General features: G+C 37.3%; 1 protein-coding gene and 1 pseudogene across 2 annotated transcripts in view; one reads left to right on the top strand and one right to left on the bottom strand.

Moving 5' to 3' along the window:
* Positions 1-23,903, bottom strand: part of CFAP299 (cilia and flagella associated protein 299) — a 679,361-nt gene that overhangs the window by 611,100 nt on the left and 44,358 nt on the right. The gene's annotated exons all lie outside the window — the stretch shown is intronic.
* On the top strand, positions 12,956-15,082 carry LOC111549376 (annotated as a pseudogene).

Raw genomic sequence — 23,903 nt, forward strand, 5'->3', positions numbered from 1 at the left:
TCCAAGTGATCTCATTGTTCAGTTCCCACCTATGAGTGAGAACATGTGGTTAAACACTGATTCTTGAGACTACTACAGGCAAGACATGGCATCAGTCTACTTAGAAGAACAGAAGCCACACTGCTAACAGGCCAGTGTCTGGTATTTTTTCCTGCAGAAGTTCTTGCAGCTCAGGTGCAAAGAAATGAGATCCATATTGGGCAGGTATAGAAACTGGCCATGTTCAAAGCCTCATGTCCCACAATTATCCATACCTCCTACAACAACTCTAGTATAATTTCCAGGTTCTACTAAGAGACATTTGTTTGACGATATATTTCAGTATGTAACTGCTACTCCTCACACCCATCAGAATGATTACTATTAAAATATCAGAAAATAAGAAGCATTGACTTGGATGCAGAGAAATTGGAACGCTTCTGCGCTGTAGGTGGAAATATCAAATGGTGCAGCTACTATGAAAAAAGTATGGTGGTTCCTAAAAAAAACTAAAACTAAAAATACTATGATACAGCAATCCCACTAACAGGCATATATCCAAAAGCCTGAAAGTATGCTCTCAAAGAAGTATTTGTACATCTATGTCCATAGTAGCATCATTCACAAAGACCAAAAGATAGAAGCAACACAAGTGTCTTTTAATAAATGAATGGATAAACAAAATGTAGTATATACATACAATGGAATATTATTCAGCCTCAAAAATGAAGGAAATTTTGGTAGATGCTACAACATGAACAATCCTTGAGGACATTAAGTAAAATAAGCCAGTCACAAAATAAGGCAATATTGTGTGATTCCACTTAGATGAGGTACCTAGAGTAGTCAGATTCATAGAAACAGAAAGTAGAATAAAGTTGCCAGGAACTGGAGAATAAGCAAATGAAGAGTTGTTGTAGGAACAACAACTCCTATGAGGGTATGAAGTTTTAGCTTTACAAGGTGAAAAGCTCTGGAGATAGGGCGCACAAAAAGGTGGATATAATGAACACCACTGGACTCTGCACTAAAAACGGTTAAGATGGTAAATTTAATGTTACATGTGTACTTTATCACAAATAAAAAATAGAAATTATATTCCGTGTGTGTGTGTGTGTGTGTGTATATATATATATATATAATATTATATACTTATATTGCTACAGTTGCTATATCACCATTGACCCGGCAATTCCACTTAGGAGCAATTTTCCTTATCACATAATTATACAATTAAAATAAGTTTTTAAAAGACATATGCAGGTGTAGGTTTTTGTAATGTAATTTTTAAAATCATGTACATTCAAACTGCATAATTTAAATCATTTAGTTCTTAGGCTAGGCCACGGGTATCATACGTAGGACCCCATTGTCAATTCTGGCTAAACATTAGTGTTGCAAAATAAATGACAAATAATCTTACTGCTACCTTGTTCATATTACATACAAAAACTGGCACTCTCAAGTCTTAAATCAAAAAGTGATTTATCTACTAGTAGTTGAAAACCTAATATTTAACAGGTGCTATGACTGATTCTGATAAGACAGAGGTGAGCAAAGAGAAAAGATATTTGCTTGTATGGAGCTTAAACGCAGTTAAGGAGAAAAACATTGCATATATTAATCAATCAATGCAAACAAAATATATAAAGTAATGAGACCTCAGAGAAAAATAAAATAGAGCAATGTTGTAGTATGTCACTGGGTGACTGGTTTAGATGAACAGTTGGGAGAACTGATTGAAAGGTGACATATGAACTAAGATCAGAATGACAAGAAGGAGCCAGCCATACACTGATGGAACAGACAGAAGAGCTTTTCAAGCAGAAAGAATAGCAAATACAAAGAGCCTGTGTTAGGAACAGTCTTCATGTTCACAGAGGAATTGAAATCAGAGCTAATAGTTTGTATTGGAAAAAAGGATGAACAGGATTCAAAACAGCAGAATCATTTTAAAGTTAGGGATAACAGTCAGAATCCACAAATAAGTTATTTCCTATACTGTAGCTTCTTTGCTTTAAGATTATTTACTGAGCAACTATTTCTATTAAAAGGAAATGTTTTTCAGCACTTATATAAACAGATTTATTCATTGTTGTGAGCTCCTCCCAGGCTACTTAGAGTTAAAACACTTTGAAATCACGGAGAAAAATTTTAAGTTGGAGTTTCAGTTTTTTCTTAGGCTGAGAAAGTTTGTTATCGCTGTCCAAATCCAAGTGCAAAAAAGGTTTTTGCTAACGTTGCAAATTCACTACTTAGAAAAGCTACCCAAACACACCTGCACCTTTTCAAAACTGATTTAATATGGTGTTAAATAAACATATTAAGGACATAGATGTTTAGTCACCAAAAGCTCCATTGCCTAATCTCCTATTTAGAGTGAACTGAACAGGCTACTTAAATTCTGATAAAGACAAACCTGCATTTCATGACATCCTTTTCAAACCCAATATTGTCAGGTAGTACTCAGTGCTTATAATTTTACCTTAATATTGTTTGGTCATATGAATTCTATGATTGAGAACACATGGAATAATGTCTAAGCAAGAGGCTAAAACCTGAAGATAGATTACATATTGCCCAATTTTGTTATATGAGGCAAGAGAACATTGTTAGAAATCCAGAGCAGTTTGCTCTGATATCGGAAAGCTAAAGTCTTCATCCTGCTTCTGCCTTTTATTGGTTGTACAAACTTGGATATAAACTCTGTGCACTCATGTATTAGTTGGTTTTCATGCTGCTGATAAAGACATACCCAAGACTGGGAAGAAAAGGAGGTTTAACTGGACTTACACTTCCACATGGCTTGGGAGGCCTCAGAATCGTGGTGGGAGATGAAAGGCATTTCTTACATAGTGGTGGCAAGAGAAAATGAGAGACGCAAAAGCAGAAATCCCTGATAAACCCATCAGATCTCATGATACTTACTCACTATCATGAGAATAGCAAGGGAAAGACCAGCCTCCATGATTGATTACCTTCCCACTAGGTTCTTCAAACAACACATGGGAATTCTGCGAGATGCAATTCAAGTTGAGATTCAGGTGGGGACATAGCCAAACCATATCCTTCCACCCCTGCCTCCTCCAAATCTCATGTCCTCACATTTCAAAACAAACCATGCCTTCCTAACAATTCCCCAAAGTCTTAACTCAGTTCAGCATCAATCCAAAAGTCCACAGCCTGAAGTCTCATCTGAGACCAGGCAAGTCCTTCCTGCCTATGAGCCTGTAAAATCAAAAGCAAGCTAGTTACTTCCTAGATACAGTGGGGGTACAGGTATTGGGTAAATATTGCCATTCCAAATAGGATAAATTGGCCAACACAAAGGGGTTACAGGGCCCATGCAAATCCAAAATCCAGCGAGGCAGTCAAATTTTAAAGGTCCAAAATGATCTCTTTTGACTCCAACTCTCACATCCAGGTCACAATGATTCAAGACGTGGGCTCTCATGGTCTTGGCAGCTCTGCCCTTGCAGCTTTGCAGGGTACAGCCTCCCTCCCGACTGTTTTCATGAGCTGGCATTGAGTGCCTATGGCTTTTTCAGGTACACAGTGCAAGATATCTGCAGATCTACCATTCTGGGATCTGGAGATGGTGGCCCTCTTTTCACAGCTCCACTAGGCAGTGAGCCAGTAGGGACTCTGTGTGGGGGCTCTGACCCCACATTTCCCTTCCACACTGCCTTAGCAGAGGTTCTCCATGAAGTCCCTGCCCCTGCAGCAAACTTTTGCCTGGCATTCAGGCATTTTCATACATCTTCTGAAATCCAGGCGGAGGTCCCCAAACCTCAGTTCTTGACTTCTGTATACCCACAGGCTCAACACCATATGCAAGCTGCCAAGACTTGGGGCTTCCACCCTCTGAAGCCACAGTCCAAGCTGTACATTGTCCCCTTTCAGCTATGGCTGGAGCAGCTGAGACACAGGACACCAAGTCCCTAGTCTGCACACAGCACAAGAACACTGGGCCCAGCCCACTAAACCATTTTTACCTCCTGGACCTCTGGGCCTGTGATGGGAGAGGCTGCTGTGAGGGTCTCTGGCATGGACTGGAGACATTTTCCCCATGGTGTTGGGAATTAACATTAGGCTCCTTGCTACTTACGCAAATTTCTGCAGCCAGCTTGAATTTCTCCCCAGAAAATGGGCTTTTCTTTTCCATTGCATAGTCAGTCTACAAATGTTCCAAACTTTTCTGCTCTGCTTCCTTTATAAAACTGAATGCCTTTTATAGTACCCAAGTCACCTCTTGAATGCTTCGATGCTTAGAAATTTCTTCCACGAGATACCCTAAATCATCTCTCTCAAGTTCAAAGTTCCACAAATCTCTAGGGCAGAGGCAAAATGCCACCAGTCTCTTTGCTAAAACATAACAAGAGTCACTTTACTCCAGTTCTCAACAAGTTGCTCATCTCTGTCTAAGACCATCTCAGCCTGGACCTTATTGTCTATATCACTGTCAGCATTTTGGGCAAAGCCATTCAACAAGTCTCTAGGAAGTTCCAAACTTTTCCACATTTTCCTGACTTTTTCTGAGCCCTCCAAACTGTTCCAACCTCTGCCTGTCACCCAGTTCAGAAGTCAGTTCTAGATTTTCAGGTATCTTTTCAGCAATGCCCAACTTGACTGGTACCAATTTACTGTATTAGTTTATTTTCATGCTGTTGATAAAGACATACCTGAGACTGGGAAGAAAAAAGAGGTTTAATTGGACTGACAGTTCCATTGGGGAGGCCTCAGAATCATGGTGGGAGGTGAAAGGCACTTCTTACATGGTGGCAGCAAGAGAAGATGAGGAAGAAGCAAAAACAGAAACCCCTGATAAACACATCAGATCTCATGACATTTATTCACTATCACAAGAATAGCAAGGAAAAACAAGCCCCCATGATTCAACTGCTTACCCTTGGGTCCTTCCCACAACAGTGGGAATTCTGGGAGATACAATTCAAGCTGAGATTTGGGTGGGGACACAACCAAGCCATATCAACTCAGTTTCCCCATTTCTGAAATGGAGAAAATTTCATGTCTGTCAAGATGGTTGTTAGCATTAAACAAGTTAAAACATGTAAACTCCTCCCCAGTGACTGACACACATCAGCAAATGATAGTTAAAATACTACTACTATTGTATCATATACAAAATACACTCGGATAAGTCAACTGTCAAACTATTCACTTCCATGAAATTTTATATATCTAATTGCATCTATATCAACATATAGATGTAAAGAGTCAGACAATATATAAAGTAAGTAAAACACACATTTAAAAAGTCATAACATTGCAAGTTGGCAAAAATCCAACAAATACAGGAATTAAATTTTAATTTTAAAAGTCTACTACTTCTATAATGTTAATTACTTTTGAGGATGTAATATATATTCTTTTAACCTCTTACACCAAAAAACGCCTCTGGTTTAGAATGTGTAAGTTATGCCAAATCAAGAAATAAGTCCACATCTGAAAACTGTCTCAACATTTAAATTTTAAAAAGAAATCAAACTATGTAGCTCACTTATAATCACCTTGATTAGAATAAATCTACTACCAGGTTAATGTACACTAAAAAGAATTCATTGCATATTCCCCATCCTTAATAGTAATAACAATGCTAATAAAATGCACTGTACAAATGTTTAGAACTCAATAACTGAATATTGTAAATATAAAATGTATATATTACACACATTATCTCAGTGATTGTTTACAGAAATATGATTGAGGCAAACATGGGTGTTTGCTCTTATGGTGTACTGAGTTGGCTCATAAAAAAAAAAAATGGAAGAAATTCTGTTTATGCATCTTCCTGACATTTATTGAGTGCTGGAAATGAATATCTCTAACTCTAAAAGGGGTAAAGGATCATTGTAGTGGGTTTTTATCACCCTTCCCTTAGACCAAATACACAGTTATATTTTAAATAATTTTCCCATTAAATAGAAATAAAAACAAACACAAAAAATAATTTATCAACTAAGCAAATTAATTAAGAATACTGACAAACTTGGCAGTGATACATAGTGCAATGGAAGACATCTATTGCTCTGTTTACTTATTTTCTCTCAGTAATGGCTCTAAATATATTAAAAGGCAGAGAAGAGTAAAGGAAAGGGGAGACATTGTGTGTGTGTTTGTGTGTGTGTGCAGAAAATAAACCATTTTTTAGGTTTTCTAGGCTTAGTCAATTATTTTCTGTTAAATTATAATTAATGCAGTCACCAGTAACTGAAGGATAATTACATTGTAAAGAATGCTTACTACTATACTTGTAAATGATTGATTCAATGAATTTATTAAAAATAAGCAGTTTCACGGGCTTGAATTTAGTTTTAATACTTCAGTCCAAATTGTTAAAAATAGCAAGAAGCTAACTGCCAGAGGTTTATTTACATCATACCATTTTTAAATCAGATATTTCATCTAATAACTTGTAATAATCAAGTTACGACTCATTAAACATAATCTTTATGCTTCTTCCTTAAACTCTGATCTTTAGACAATGTTTTAAAATACTTTTATAATAAAAACTCTCAACAAGTTTGGTATAGAAGAAATGTACCTCAAATACAGCTACATCACAACCAATGGTGAAAAGCTTTCCTCTAATATCAGGAATAAGAAAAGGATGACCACTCTTGCCACTTCTATTCAATATACTTCTGGAAGCTTTAGTCACAGCAATTAGGCAAGAACAAGTAATAACAAAAATTTAAAAAGACATTCAATCAGAAAATAAAAATTAGAGCTGTCTCTCCTTGAAGGTGACATTTTCTTAAAAACTCTACCAAAAAATATTAGAACTAATAAATTTAGTACATTTTCAGGATACCAAATTCACATAGAAAAATCAATTATGTTTGTACACTCTAACAACAAACTATCCCAAAAAATGAAATTAAGGAAATGATCCCATTTACAATAGCATGAAAATAAAATACACAGAAATAACCAATGATAAAATATTAGTATCTATATATTAAACACTATACAACTGATGAAAACATTTGAGAACACAAATAAAAAGATATCACATGTTTATGAATTGGAAGAATTAATATTGTCAAAAATATGCATATTTTCCAACTTGATCCACAAATTCAATACAATCTTTCTCAAAATTCCAATGGAATTTTCACAGAAAGAGGGAAAAAAAAATCGCAAAGTTTCTATGGTATCACAAAAGACCCCAAATAACCAAAGGAATCTTGAGCAAAAAGAACAAAGCTGGAGGTATCACATCACCTGATTTCAAAATATGCTACAAAACAATAGCCATCAAAAACACCATGATACTAGCATAAAAACAGACATATAAACCAATGAGCCAGACCAGAAAGCCCAGAAATAAATGCACATATTTATGGTCAGTTGATCCTTGCAGAAAGTGCCAAGAACAAACAATGGGGAAAAGACATTCTCTTCAAAAAATGTTGTTTGGAAAACTGATTCTCTGAGTGTGGAAGAATGAAATTAGACCCTTATATCACCCTATATATATAAAAACCAACTCAAAATAGATTAATACCTTATACATAAGAAACTGAAACTGCAAAAATACTAGAGAAAAACACAGGTAAAAAGCTTCTTGATACTGGAGGAAGCAATAAATTCTTAGACATGTCCCCAAAAACACAGACTACAAAAACAAAAATAGACAAATGGGACTGCATCAAATTAAAAAAACAAAAAAACCAAAAAACTCTATACAGCCAAGGAACAACCCACAGAATGAGAGAAAATATATACAAAGCATACATCTGAAAAAGAGTTAAGATCCAAAATGTATAAGGAATTAACTCAATCACAAGGAAACAAACAACCCTATTAGAAAATAGTCAAAGGATCTGAATGGATATTTTTCAAAAGAAGACATGTGTATTAGTCCCTTCTCACACTGCTATAAAGAAGTACCAGAGACTGGGTAATATATAAAGGGCAGAGATTTCATTGACTCATAGTTCCACATGCTTGGGGAGGCCTTGGGAAATTTACAATCATGGAGGAAGGTGAAGAACAAGCAAGAACCTTCTTCACAAGACAACAGGAAAGACAGCGTGTCAAGGAGGAACTGTCAAACACTTATGAAACCATCAGATCTCATGAGAACTCACTCACTATCAGGAGAACAGAATGGAGGAAGCCGCCCCCATGATCCAGTCGCCTCCCACCAAGTCTCTCTCTCGACATGTGAGGATTATGGGGATTACAATTTGAGATGAGATTTGGGTGGGGACACAGAGCCAAACCATATCAACATACAAATGGTCAACAGGTATAGTCATGCGTGACTTAATAACAGGAATACATTCTGAGAAATGTGTCTTTAGGTGATTTTGTAGTTGTTTGAACATCATAGAGTGTACTTACACAAACCCAGATGGTATAGCCCACCACACGCTTAAACTATATGGTATAGTCTATTGCCCCAGGCTAAAAACATGTACAACATGTTACTGTACTGAATACTGCAGACAATTGAACACAATAATAAGTATTTGTGTATCTAAACATATAAAGGTACTGTAAAAATGTATAAAAATGAAAAATGATATACATATATAGGGCACTTATCATGAATGGTGGTTGCAGGACTGGAAGTTGCTTTCAGTGAGTCAGTGAGTCAGTGGTGAGTGAATGTGAAAGCCTAAGGCATTACTGTACTGTATACTTTATAAACACGGCACTAGGCTACACTAAAGTTATACAAAATTGCTATTCTTTCTTAAATAATAAATTAACCTTAGTTTACTGTAACTTTTTACTTTATAAACTTCTAAAATTTTTTACTTTTTGTCTCTTTTGTAATACATTTCGCTTAAAACAGAGAAACACTGTACAATTAATTGCATAAAATATTTTCTTTTTTAATATCCTGATTCTATAAGCATTTTTCTATTTTTAAAATTTGTGTTTTATTTTTTGCTTTTAAAACATTTTTGTTAAAAAACTAAGACATAAACGCACACATTAGCCTAAGCATACACAAGGTCAGGATCATCAATATCACTGTCTTCCCTCTCCATGTCTTATCCCACTGGAACGTCTTCAGAGGTAGTAACAGCCATAGAGCCGTCATCTCCTATGATAACAAGGCCTTCTTCTGCAATATTTCCTGAAGGACCTGCCTGAGGCTGTTTTACAGTTAACTTTTTAAAAAATAAGTAGAAAGAGTGCACTCTAAAATAATGATAAATAGTGTAGTAAATATATAAACCAGTAAAATAATCATTTGTTAATATTATCAAGTAGTATGTACTGTAAACAATTATATGTGCTACACTTTTTTTTCATTTTTGAGATAGGGTCTGTATTAGTCCATTCTCACACTGCTAATAAAGACATACCCAAGACTGGATAATTTAGAAAAGGAAGAAGTTTAATGGACTCATAGTTCAGCATGGCTGGGAAGGTCTCAGGTAACTTACAATCATGGCAAAAGGGAAACCAAACACGCCCTTCTTCACATGACAGCAGCAAGGAGAAGTGTCAAGTGAAGGCAGGGAAAAGCCCCTTAGTAAAGCCATCAAATCTTGTGAGAACTCACTCACTATCACAAGGACAGCATGGAGGAAACACTCCCTTGATCTAATCACCTTCCCCAAGATCCCACCCCAACACACGGGGATTACAATTCAAATTACAATTCAAGTTGAGGTTTGGGTGCGGACACAGCCGAACTATATTATTCTGTCCCTGGCCCCTCCCAAATCTCATGTCCTCACATTTCAAAACACAGTCATGCCCTTCCAACAGTCCCCCAAAGTCTTAACTCACTCTAGCACTAACCCAAAAGTCCAAGCCCAAAGTCTTATCTGAGACAAGGCAAGTCCCTTTCACCTATATGAGCCTGCCTATAAAATCAATAGCAAGTTAGTTACTTCTTAGATACAAGGCAGGTAAAGGCATTGGGTAAACACACCCATTCCAAATGGAAGAAATTGGCCAAAATGAAAGGGTGACAGGCCAAAGAAAGGCCTATAAGGCAGAAAAGGGCTAAGTCAAATCCAATAAGGAAGTCATATTTTAAAGTTCCAAAATGACCTCCTTTGACTCCATGTCTCAAATCCAGGTCACGAAGTCCAAAATGATCTCCTTTGACTCCATGTCACAGTGATGTAACAGGTGGGCTCCCATGGTCTTGGGTAGCTCCACCCCTGTGGCTTTTTGGGGTACACACCCTCTCCCAGCTTTCTACATTGACTGGCATTGAGTGTCTGTCTGTGGCATTCCCACCATGCCTGGCTAATTTTGTAATTTTTGTAGAGATGGGGGACTCACTATATTGCCTAGGCTGGTCTCAAATTCCTGGGATCAAGCAATACTCCCATCTTAACCTACCAAAGTGCTAGGATTAAAAGCATGAACCACCACCCTCAGCATCTGTGACATAATTTTATATGACTGGCAGCACAGTAGTTTGTTTACACCAGCATCACCAAAAACATGAGTAATGCATTGCATTATGACATCACTAGGAAATAAGAATTTTTCAGGTTCATTATAATCATATGGGACCACCTTGCATCAGTTTGTCATTGACCAAAATGTTGTTACACAATGTGTGATTGTCATGAAAAAGTGCTCAACATCACTAGTCATCAGGGAAAGCAAATCAGAACCACAGTGAGATAACACTTCACACCTGTTAGAATGGCTATTCTCAAAAAGACAAAAGATAACAAGCTTTGGCAAGTATGTGGAGAAAAGGGAATCCTTGCATACTATTGGTAGGAATACAACTTGGTATAGTCATTATGCAAAATACTATGAAGATTCTTAAAAAATTAAAAATAGGCCGGGCGCGGTGGCTCAAGCCTGTAATCCCAGCACTTTGGGAGGCCGAGACGGGCGGATCACGAGGTCAGGAGATCGAGACCATCCTGGCTAACACAGTGAAACCCCGTCTCTACTAAAAATACAAAAAACTAGCCGGGCGAGGTGGCGGGCGCCTGTAGTCCCAGCTACTCCGGAGGCTGAGGCAGGAGAATGGCGTAAACCCGGGAGGCGGAGCTTGCAGTGAGCTGAGATCTGGCCACTGCACTCCAGCTCGGGCGACAGAGCAAGACTCCGTCTCAAAAAAAAAAAAAAAAAAAAAAATTAAAAACAGAACTACCACATAACCCAGCAATCCAAGTTCTGAGTATACAAGGAAATGAAATTAGCTTGTTGAAAAGATATCTGCACTCCCATATTCACTGCAGCATTATTTACAAGAACCAAGATATAGAATCAGCCTAAGTGTCCACCAATAGATGAATGGATAAAGAAAATGCAGGATATATGTGTGTTTTGTGTGTGTGTGCGTATATATATACACTCTCTATATGTATATACACACACTATATATATATATATACACACACACACACACTCTCTCTATATATATACACACACACACACTATATATATATATATATATATATATATATATATATATATATATATATATATATATAATAGAGAGAGAGAGAGAGGAGGGAATTACTCAGCCTTTAAAATGAAGAAAATCCTATGATCTGCAACATCACTATGAACTTGGAGGACATTATGTCAGGTGAAATAAGCCAGGCACAGAAAGACAAATACTGTGTGATCTCACTTATATGTGGAATATAAAAAGTAAAACTCATAAAAGCAGAGAACAGATGGTTGCCAGGGGGTTGGGGGTAGGGGAAATTGGGAGATATCAGTCAAAGGGTATACAGTTTCAGTAATCTAGAATGAGTAAGTTCTGGAGATACAATGTATGGAATAGCAACTAGAGTTAATAACATCATATTGTATACTTGAAATTTGCTAAGACCTTAAATATTCTCATCACAAAATAAAGGTATTGTGATGGAAATGTTAATAAGCTTGATTATAATAATCATTTCCTGATGTATATGTATTTTAAAACATCACATTGCATACCATAAATATGTATAATTGTTGTCAATTATACCTCAATAAATCTATGTTAATAAATCTGGAAAAATCACTCTGGTTGTCAATTATTAAACTGTAAACCACCACGGGCTCTGGAGACACTATACTTCAATTTCAATTCCAGCTCTACTACATGCTAATTAAAAGACTTTAGGCACTTTCTTAACCTTCTGTGCCTCAATTTCAACATCCATGAAATGTGTTTAAATAATTAAATAAGGATTTTAGTACTGCCTGAATATTTGAACGTGCTCAATAAGGTTAGCTACTTTTATTATCAGTTAAGCAATAAAGGCACAAAGTAACACCTCCAATGAACTCAGCCAATGTGGTATCAGAATATGAGTCATTCAGTTATTTTGTTTTCTCGGTGACAGAATCAAGCCTTTGTCCTCAAATAAACATTTCGGCTAAAGTGTTATCTCTCTACTTATCCCTGTTGCCCTGATGCAACTAAAACAAAATATATTCAATTTGTTATTCACTCCTCAAATACCATTCAATTTCTGCTCTGGTCTTTGGCCACTCTAAGCACAGATCTCTTGCTTGGACTACAATGTTCAACAGCTGGGAATTGCCTTAATTTTTAGTTTCCCAGGTGTAGGATCAGAACTATGATAATGGAGTATGTTTTAATAAATCCTTGGACTCTTAAAATGGGACTTATGAAAGACTAACTCAAACCCAGAGATGGAATAAGTTGGGTTGTAGGGTGATCAGAAAGTGAAGCTCTAAAGAGAAGAATTGTTCATTATTCTAATACTAGATAAGAATGATTAACAGATAGTACTGGGTAGAAAATCCAAAAGACAATCCAGATAAATTAGTATCTAACCCAAGCCAGGAGTGAATAATAAAGATAATAAATGATCCAGTTGAGCTTATCCCAGGCATAAAAGGAGGATTTCATATTAGAAATTTCTTAAATGTCTTTCAACATTTGATAAAGAAGAAAGAAATGGTAAGATCATCTGTCTTATTAAAAAACATATAAAAAGAAACTTTCCATGTTTCTTTTTCTACAACAAACACACACAAACACATGTTTGTCATTTCAGCCTTCACATCCCCGGCCCAGCCTATGCCCTAGGGCCCCCGACCTGTGCAGAGCAGCCTGAACATACATTCTGTGCCCAGCTACCTCACCCAGCCTCCACCCCCTCCTCTGCCTCCTCCACCACCGCCCCCACCACCACCACCTCAGCCCTCGCTACCTCCACCTCAGGGCCTGGGCCCCCCTGCACATCCCAATCCTGGTGGGAATGGTGCAGTGAAGGTGTACAGTGCTACTGCACCCCTGGCTGGGAGTGGAACGGTGGATATCCAGGCGCTGGGGATGCAGACCTACCCACCCCTGGAGGTGCCAAACCAGTGTGTGGAGGCTCCAGTATACCCCACCCCTACAGCCCTGGCAAACAGGGATTCAAACCCAAAGGACCAAACCCTGCTGCCCCATGACCAGCACCACCAGAGGCACTGTGGTCACCTTTGACTCTCCACCAATGTTGAAGACCCCATGGGCTAAAGGTGCTAGGGGACTCCCGGAAGCTACAGGGAAGCCAAAGGCTCAGAAACTCAAGTGCCCATACTGTGACAAATCATTCACCAAAAACTGCAGCAGCACATCTGAAGCCACACCCATGAGACGTCCTTCCAATGAATTGCATGTGGCCGTGCCTTTGCCCAGAAGTCTAATGTTAGGAAACACATGCAGACCCACAAGGTATGGCCTCCAGGACACAGTGGTGGCACCATGTCTGGAAACTCTGTGACCGTACAGGTCTTGGCCCTAAACCTCAGTAGGCAGGAGGATGAGGAAAACACACGGTTGGGCCAGCCCCTGTCGGGCACACCACAACCCCAGGCCTTGCCCACAGTCCGCAAGGGCGAGGGGGCCAAGCCAGAACCCAAGCATGTAGTCCTCATCTACAGCTCCTATTTGTGCCAGTTCTGCCCCAGCAAGTTCAGCACCTATTTCCAGCTCAAGTCTCACATGACCCAGCATAGGAACAAGCAGGTGTACAAGTGTGTGGTGGTCAAAAGCTGTTTCCCAAAGTTCGACACATTTCTGGAGCACATCAAGAGCCACCAGGAGAAGCTGAGTTACCCCTGCCACCTCTGCGGCAAGCACTTCCCCTCGTTGTACCACCTGGGCGTGCACCAGTACTCCCACAGCCTCCTGTCACAGCACAGCCCCAAGGAGGACAGTGCCATCGACAAGTGTGTCAAATGTATCATCAAATACCCACCACAGAGGCCCTGGAGCATCATCTGCAGACCACCACTCACAACTTCCCCTGCCTATACTGCTAGAAGGTGCTTCCTTGTGAACGCTACTTGCTGCGTCATCTGCCCACCCACGGCAGCGGGGGCAGGTTCAAGTGCCAGGTGTGCAAGAAGTCCTCCCGGCAGGAGCATTACCTCGGACTGTACGCTCACATCCACTCAGGCGAGAAGCCCTACAAATACTCAGTGTGCGAGTCTGCATTCAACCGCAAGGACAAACTGAAGAGACACATGTTGATCCACCAGCCCTTCAGGAAATGCAAATGCCCTTTATCGACGCACACAGGCTGCGGTAAGGAGTTCAACTGGCCGGACAAGCTGAAGGCCCACATCCTCTCCCACTCCGGTATGAAGCTCCACAAATGTGCCCTGTGCAGCAAGTCCTTCAGCCGCTGTGCCCACCTCGCCGAGTACCAGCGCGCCCACACGGGCAACTACAAGTTTCGCTGGTCTGGCTGCGCCAAAGGCTTTTTCCACCACAAATACCTCAAAGATCGCCGCTGTCGTCTCAGCCACCAAAAGAACAAGGACCTGCAAACCCGGCGCTCCACCCGCCCCCCAGAGGAGGGCAGCCCCGCGCAGTGGCAGCAGTGGTGGGCGCAAGGTGGTGAACCCCTTGCCTGACCCGCTGGGGCTGGAGGATCTGAAGGACGCAGGGGCTGGCCTGTTGCCCGAGGCGGTCCCAGGCAAGCCACCCTTTGCAAAGCCGGACGCAGTGCTGTCCATTGTCGTGGGTGGTGTGGGGGGGGCGGGACCTGAGCTGGTGGTACCTGGACACGCTCAGGGGCTGGGCTCCAATCTGGCTCTGGCGGAGCTGTAGGCCGGGACCAAGGGCCCATGTGCCATGCTCGCTGTGCCCCTCTACATCCAGGCCTCAGAGTGATGGACCTGGGGTGTCCGTTTCCTGGGCAGGCCTGATGCTCATGTTTGGGTCCAGGCTCCCTGGGGGCAGACTGGAGATCCTTCCCAGTGGAAGCGAGCCATCGAGTCACTGGCAGAAATCCTTCTGAATGTCATTCATAAACCTTGGCCCATGGCCGCCTTCCTGTGTCCCCTCTCCTGCTAGAAAGCCCTGCAACATTCTGGTGTCAGGGGCAGGGCCGCCCACGGTTCCTGGGCAGAGCCATGGCAACAGAGAAATGGCTGAAGCCTCAGCAGCCCAGCATCCCGCTGGTCTAGGCTGGTAGTTGGGCTCCCTGGAAGAGAAGACAGGGCAGTCCTGCCCACTCTACCTCCAGGCTGCCTCTTGGTGGGCTCCAGTCAGCTGCTCTTCAGGAGGCCTGCCATAAACTCTTCGGAGTTTATCTGTTGGACCTTTTCACAGACGGTTCTCCACAGCGTCCTCCAACAGCTCTGTGATGTAGGCTTTTAGGAGGCACTCAAGTGTCACGGCTAGCTATGAGACAGATCTGGCTTCAAATCCAAGAGTTGTCATGCACTTGTTGTGTGACCTTGGGCAAGTCACTTCACCTCTCTAAGCCCCGTGTTCCTTATCTGTACCATGGGGCTTACAATACTACTACCTCATAGGGTTGTCCTGGGATCCAGTTTGATGAAATGTGCCAGGGGCTTACTCAATAAATGTTGTTATCAAAAGAGAGAGAAAGAATATGTAGTGTAATTCATATTTCTCTATAAATGTAATCCCAATTTTTTTCTAGAAAAGCATATGTTTAAATAAATGTATAAAAACAGTAAAACAAAAGAAAATAAATATTCTGGAGTAGCTGTATGTGGATAAACAGAAATGTAATTGGAAATGGAGATGAAAATGGTTGCCAGAGATTGGAGAGGGATGGGGAATGAGATATTGGTCAAGGATACAAAGTTTCAGTCACAAAGAAGGAATAAGTTCTCAAGATGTATGGCACAGCATGGTGGCTTCATTAATAATGAAGTGTAGTATACTCAAAAATTGCTAAAAGAGTGGATATTAATTGTTCTCATCATAAACAATAATAGGGATGTGAGATGATGGGTATGTAATAGCTTGAGTTAATCATTCCACAATGTGTACGTATCTCAAAACATCACTTTTTATATCCTAAATATATATAATTTTTCAAATGAATGTAAGCAAATTAAATACATACAAATATATATATAATTTTTCATGTGTTGATTAAAATAAATAAATAAATGGGGGATAAAGAGGGAAAACATTTTAAAATAAAACTTAATTAAAAAAGAACCCAGCAGGGACTCAGGGTAATAATGCTATAGAATGAGGAGCACATTTACTCAACTCTATGTTCCTAAGGTGCTTAAATTAAAAAGGGAGTGGGAAGGGGGAGTTGATATCAACTTTGCTTCCTGAAACAAATACAATGGATCCTTCAAAATTATTGGTTCATGTACTAATTTTTCTGAACAATTTCCTTCCTTCCTTCAATTTACCTCTCCTAAGTCATGCATGAAACTCTTTGTCCTATTTGATCATTAGATAGGTGTTTTTCCTCTCATTCTCTGAAACAGATACTACAGCAAGTCTATTTCTTTCTAGCTTACCCCAGCTCCCAGGAGATCACAAGTAGTTAACAATGTAGACAAAATAAGTTCTTTATGTCAATGATATAACTTGACAGTTTCATTCAAAACTTACAAGTGAAACATTACACACTTAATGCCAGACTCTTCATAAACTCAAGATTGGCTTCCTAATAGCAACATTATCCAAAATATTGATGAGTAATATAGAAACTACTAAATAATTTTGTTTTTAATTCTCAGCATAGTCCTCACCAGAAAAAATAAAAATATATGCCCCTATGCCTACCAATCATCCTTTACATAATATGAGTTAAAAGTCCTGATCCTATGGTTAGTAGAAAATATGAGCAATTAGGTAGTAGAACAGATTCACATCTGTGATGTATTTGCATGCATTTGTAGGGACAGCAGGAGATTGTAAGGAATGGTTAAAGGAAGATGTAAAAAATGAAAACAATCCTGGGAGGAAGAATGAGTCTTATCTCAGTAAAACATTTTGAATGAAAGTAAAAGCCAAGCAGATTCAATGGTGTCTTAAGCCTTGTAACTAATTGTATTATAGAAACCTTGCTAAAATCTTCTACCATGTTATATTGAATGTCTCATCAGAGGCCAATCAAGTGGACATCGAAAACAGCACAAGAACAATATTAATTCTTGAAAATCAGTGTCTTCTGAAATTCTAATGAGGGAAAGATAACAACAACAACAAGAAAAAAAAAAAACAGATAAAGCCATTTGAATGAACAAAAGCACAAACAGCAGTGTCTCTTATGGCTAATGTCAACTTAAGGCAATTGTTTAACATAGTTGCTTAACAAATAATAATGAAAGATACATTTTGATAAATAAAATTAGAAAATTTGATAGAGTCTTTAAGTGGAAAGTTGCTTTTTTCTTAAACAGCAAGGAAGGTAATCCAAGACTATTGTGATAATGTCAAGACTATCGCAATCAAACATTACAAAATTTATTATTGATCCTACAGGTTAAAACAGAGTTGCTCTTTTTCTGTAAAACTTGGAACTTTATTATCTATTAAAATGCTGATGGAAATTATGATTCACTCTGTCATGCTAGGTTCTCACTATACGATTCCTTGAAAGAAAAATTAATCTTAGATGTTACAGTCAGAAATATCTATGCTTCACCTGCTCAATGACTTTCTTGTTCTGGGTGGATACTGAATTACGTGATGGAAATATTTTTCTTTCTTTTTTTATTCTTAAACTTTTATTTTATATTCTGGGGTACACATGCAGGTTTTTACCATAAGTAAACTTATATCACGAGGTTTTAATATACAGATTATTCTGTCACCCAGGTACTAAGCTTAGTATCCAATAGCTATTTTGTTGTTGTTGTTCCTCTTCCTCCTCCCACCCTCTACCCTCAAGTAGGCCCTAGTGTCTGTCATTCCCCTCTTTGTGTCTGTGTGTTCCGATTATTTAGCTCCCACTTATAAGTGAGAACATAGAATATTTGGTTTTCTATTGCTGCGTTAGTTTGCTAATGGTAATGCCCTCCATATCCATTTATGTCCCTGCAAAGGATATAATCTAATTATTTTTTATGGCTGCATAGTATTCTCTGATGTATACGTACCACATTTTCTTTATCCAGTTTGTCATTGATTGGTATGTAAGTTGATTCTATATTTTTACAATGTGAATAGTGCTGCAGTGAATATATATGTGCAAGTGTCTTTATGATAAAATGATTTGTATTCCTTTGGAAATATAAATACAAACCCAGTAATGGGGTTGCTGGGTCAGATGGTAGTTCTGTTTTTGGCTTGTTGAGGAATTGCCACATGGCTATCCACAATGGTTGAACTAATTTGCAATCCCCCCAACAGTGTATAAGTGTTCCCTTTTCTCCACACCCTGTTATTTTTTGTCGTTTTAGTAATAGCCATTCTGACTTATGTGAGATATTCTCATTTGTGGTTTTGATTTGCATTTCTCTAAGGATTAGTGATACAAGCTTTTTTCATATCCTTGTTAGCCGCATGTATGTCTTCTTTTGCAAAGTGTCTGTTCATGTCCTTTGCTCACTTTTTAATGGGATTGTTTGTTATTTCCTTGTAAATTTGTTTAAGTTCCTTATAGATACTGGATAGTAGACCTTTCTCAGATGTATAGTTCTCAAAAATTTTCTCCAATTCTGTAGATTGTCTGCTTACTCTATTGATAGTTTTTTTTTGTTATGCAGAAACACTGTAGTTAATTAGGTCTCATTTGTCAGTTTTTGCTTTCATTTCAATTGCTTCTGACTGACAAGCAGTTTTGCTTTCATTGCAATTGCTTTCTTCATCATGAAATATTTGCCCATTTCTATACCCAGAATGGTGTTTCCCAGGTTGTCTTCCAGAGTTTTTATAGTTTTTGGTTTCACGCTTAAGCCTTTAATCCATCTTGAGGTGATTTTTGAATATGGGGTGATGAAGCAGTCCAGTTTCAATCTGTTGCATATGGTAGCTTATTTTTCTCTTTTAAATCTGGCATACATTTTGAACACTAGCCTCAACCTCAGCTTCACTCCATTGCTTCAACCTTTTCTTTCTCTCCATCTTTTAAAATCTTTTTGTTATAAGATATACATATTTCCCTTGTTAATTGCCTCCAATTCTTCTGTAGGAATGCAGACTATAGATAGCTGACAGAAGGAAGGAAGACAGTAGAAGGAAAAAGGAACAGGAGGAAGGAAATGTTTTGAAACGATTTCCCAAAAGCATAATCAGGCAGCAGATCATAAAGAACTATGAAGGATGTTCAGACTGAACAACCAGGTAAGGCATTGCAACAAACCAAGTCAATTGGTTTGACTCAATTAGCAATTTATAAGAATAATTTTTAAAATGTATATGTTAAGAGTAATTATAAATAAAAGAATCAGCAAGAGTCCATTTTTCATTACCAACTAAAATTTTTTGTCAAGGAGATTTTGGAGATACTCTAAAATATAAAATCTGTAGGGTCAAAAAGATTGTATTATCTAATAAAAATGGCATTTTGGCATGGGAAGTAGAATTCAGTGAAAGAAAAATAATGAGCTATTTTAAAAGGCATTTCGTTATTGGTTTGACAAAAAATAACAATAAGAAGTAGATATGGAGCTAAAAGCCCAGAAGAACAGACATGCTTGAACATCTGACCGAAGTTAATAGAAGACATAAAAGTGTGGGACATATTAAAGTAGTGGAATATAAAAGAGGTGTAAATGAGAAAAATGTCATTTGGGAGAGATCCAAATTAATGAGAGAAAAGGAAATGGTAAAACAATTATACTAGATATTAGAACATCTAGAAGACAAATAAGAGGCTATAAAGTAATAAAAGCCAAAGAAAGGGAACATTTTAAGAAATGCATAAACTCTCATTAAAAGCAGTAGCAGAGGCTAAGGAAAGTGGAACAAAATCTTAGAAGAGACCTTTTTGCTTACAAAGAGATTGTAGATGATTACTGAATGAATAAATAAAATTTAAGCAGATAGCTAAAGTAAGAACAAAAATGAGGCCAGGCGTGGTGGCTCATACCTGTAATCCCAGCACTTTGGGAGACCAAGGTGGGTGGATCACCTGAGGTCAGCAGTTTGAGACCAGCCTGGCCAACATAGTGAAACTTTGTCTCTATTAAAAATACAAAAAATTATCCAGGTGTGATGGCATGCTTCTGTAACTCCAGCTATTCGGGAGGCTGAGGCAGGAGAATCATTTGAACCCAGGAGGTGGAGGTTGCAGTGAGCCAAGATCATGCCACTGCACTCCAGCCTGTGCAACAGAGCGAGACTCCATTACAAAAAAAAAAAAAAAAAAAAAATTGAGAATCTAAATAATATTCTGAAGAAAATGGTCATAATTTTTTTAAATGTAATTTTATTTGCTCCTTAATTACTAGCAAGCTGTCACCAATATTGGATTTTGTCTATATAGTTTTCTCTGAAAATTTATTTTAAGCTTTGTAAATTTATTTTAGGCTCAAAGAGGCTAGGATGGAAAAAATATCATGCAAATACTGTTTAAAAGAAAGCTTGAGTTTCTACATAAATATCAGAAAAATCTTGCCAAGAGTGAAGATGATATTGAACAATGATATAGCTCAATTTTATTTCAAGAAGAAATACAAAATCATGAAGTATATGCATCTAACATCAGAATATCAAAATACATAAATCAAAAAGATAATATTTTAAAAGATACAGATAAACCTGTAATTATAGTTGGACATAATGACATTCATCTCTAAGTAATAGCTAGAATAAGTAGACAGGAAATCAGTAAGGATACAGAAGGCCTGAACAACACAATCAAGCAACTTGGCTTAATTGCTATTCTATTTTTAGAATACACCTACAAGAGGGAATACACATTCAAGTGAACCTGTAACATCAACTAAGATAGACCATATACTGGGAAATAAAGTAAATGTCAATAAACGTAAAAAGAATTAAATCATAAAGAATATAAAATACTCTCCTTCCATAATAGAATTTAACTACAAATTAATATCAAAATGTCATTTTGAAAAATTTTCTAACATTCAGAAGTTAAACAACATACTTCAAGAGCCATAAAGGAAATTATAAAGTATTTTGAATTGAGTGAAAATTAAAATAAACATAGAAATGAAAATAAAAACAAACATCAAACATTAAAATTTGTGAAATCCAACTAAATCAGTGCATACAGGAAAACATATGGAATTTCAAGTTTATATAGCAGAAGAATAGTTTAAAATTAATAAACTAATATTCTACATTAAAGCACTAGAAAACAAAAACAAATTAATCACAATGCAACTAGGAAGAAATAATAAAAATAACAGCAGAAATCAATAAAATAGAAAACAACAAAATAGTAGAGAAAACAATTCATGTTAAAAAGCTGGTTCTTTAAAAAGATCATTAAAACTGATAGTTAGATTTAAAATGACCTAGTAATATCAGGGATAAAAAATGAATATCCCTACAGATTTTATTACATATATTTAAATGATAACAAGAGATTAAGAATGACTTTATGCCTATAGATTGATTAGGTGAAATGAACAAATACCTTGAATGATACAAACTACAAACATGTTTAGAAAGAAAGAAAGAACCTGATTTTCCCTATTATCTATTTTAAAAATAGAGTTTGTAGTTATCATCCTTCTCTCAAAGAAAACTCCAGTGGTAGAAGGCTTCACTGGTGAACTCTACCAATCAATTAAGGAAGAAATAATATCAACTCTACAAATTATCAAAAAGTTAGAAGAGCAAGTAAAACATCCTAAATTATTTCTGAAGTCAGAATTACCCTGAAACAAAATCAGAAAAGGCCTTACAAAAAGACTAAAGACAAATACATAAAATGAATGAAAAAAATAAATAGAACATCAAAATTAATTAATTACTTAACTAAGTGGATGTAAAAATTCTCAGCAAAATAGTAGCAAACTTAATCCAACATTACATACACAACATGAGCAAACTGGGTTTCTCCCAGGAATGCAAGATTGGTTAAACCTTTGAAAAATCAATCAATGTAAATCACTTTATCAACAAACTGAAAGTAAAGAACCTGAAAAACCATAATATTATTTTAATAAACAGAAAAATATCATCTGACAAAATTTAACATCCATTTATGTCAAATACTTTTGGTAAACTAGGACTAGTAGGAGACATCCTCAAACTGATAAAGAGTATCTACAAAAAAAAAAAAAAAACCACTAGAGTTAACATATTTAACAATGGGAATGCCTTCTTCTTAAAATTGAGAAAAAAAATAATATCCCCTTCTCTACTTCTATTATACATTATCTTGGAGGTTTTATGCAGTGCATTAAAGAATGAAAAATAAATAATAATAATAAAAGTATACAAATTAGACATAGAGAAATAAAAGGTTTAATTTATGATCTTCTGCATACAAAATCACACAAAAAATAGCCAGTAGAACTGACAAGTTTAAGAAAGTTGCATGATGCAAGGTTAACAGAAAAAAATCTATTTTATGTCTATATACTATCAATAATCAATTAAAAAATGACTTTTAAAACATCAATTTACAAGAGCATTAAAAAATGAAATTTCTAGGGACAGATATAACAAAATATTTATAAGATACTGAAAGCTACTGATATGGTTTGGCTGTGCCCCCACCCAAATCTCAACTTGAATTGTATCTCACAGAATTCCCAGGTGTTGTGGGAGGGACCCCAGGGGACGTAATTGAATCATGCTATTCTTGTGATAGTGAGTAAGTCTCATGAGATCTGTTGGGTTTATCACGGGTTTCCACTTTTGCTTCTTCCTCAGTATTGTCTTGCCACTTCCATGTGAGAAGTGCCTTTCATCTCCCAACATAATTCTGAGGCCTCCCCAGCCATGTGAAACTGTAAGTCCCATTAAACCTCTTTTTCTTCCCAGTCTCAAGTATGTCTTTGTTAGCAGCATGAAAACGGATCAATACAGCTATAAAACATTGATGATAGAAATAAATAAAACCCAAATAAATGAAAAGATTTACAGCATTCATAGATCAGAAGACTCACTATGTTAAGATGTAATTCTCTCTAAATTGATACCTGTTTTAGCAAAATCCTAGCAGGCTTATTTGTAGGAATCAACAAGATGATTTCTACAAATTTAGGTAATTCTAAACTTCAAATGGAAAAGCAAAGGAACCAGAATTTTAAGCAATTAATAAAAAAAAGTTTGAGGACTCATGTTACCTGATTCTAAAACTTAAAGGCAATATGATGTTGGCATAAAGATAGACATGTAAATCAGTGGAATAGAATAGAAATCCACAAAAAATAGACAGGTACATATACAGTCAAAGAATTTTCAACAAAAGTTCCTAAAAATTTCAATAGAAAAAGAATAGTCTTTTCGATAAATAGTGCTGAAACAACTGGATATTTAAATTAGAAAATAAAAAGCCTTGACCCTTACCTAACAAAATTTACAAAATTAGTTTAAAGTAAATTATTAATGCAAACTTAAATGTGAAACCTAGAACTCTACAGTTTTAGGAGAAAATATAGGAAAGATACCTGGTACTGGTACCAAAACAGAGATATAGACCAATGGAACAGAACGGAGCCCTCAGAAATAATGCCACACATCTACAACCATCTGATCTTTGACAAACCTGACAAAAACAAGAAATGGGGAAAGGATTCCCTATTTAATAAATGGTGCTGGGAAAATTGGCTAGCCATAA

This window comes from Piliocolobus tephrosceles, chromosome 3 (assembly GCF_002776525.5).
Source record: "Piliocolobus tephrosceles isolate RC106 chromosome 3, ASM277652v3, whole genome shotgun sequence".
NCBI lineage: Eukaryota > Metazoa > Chordata > Mammalia > Primates > Cercopithecidae > Piliocolobus > Piliocolobus tephrosceles.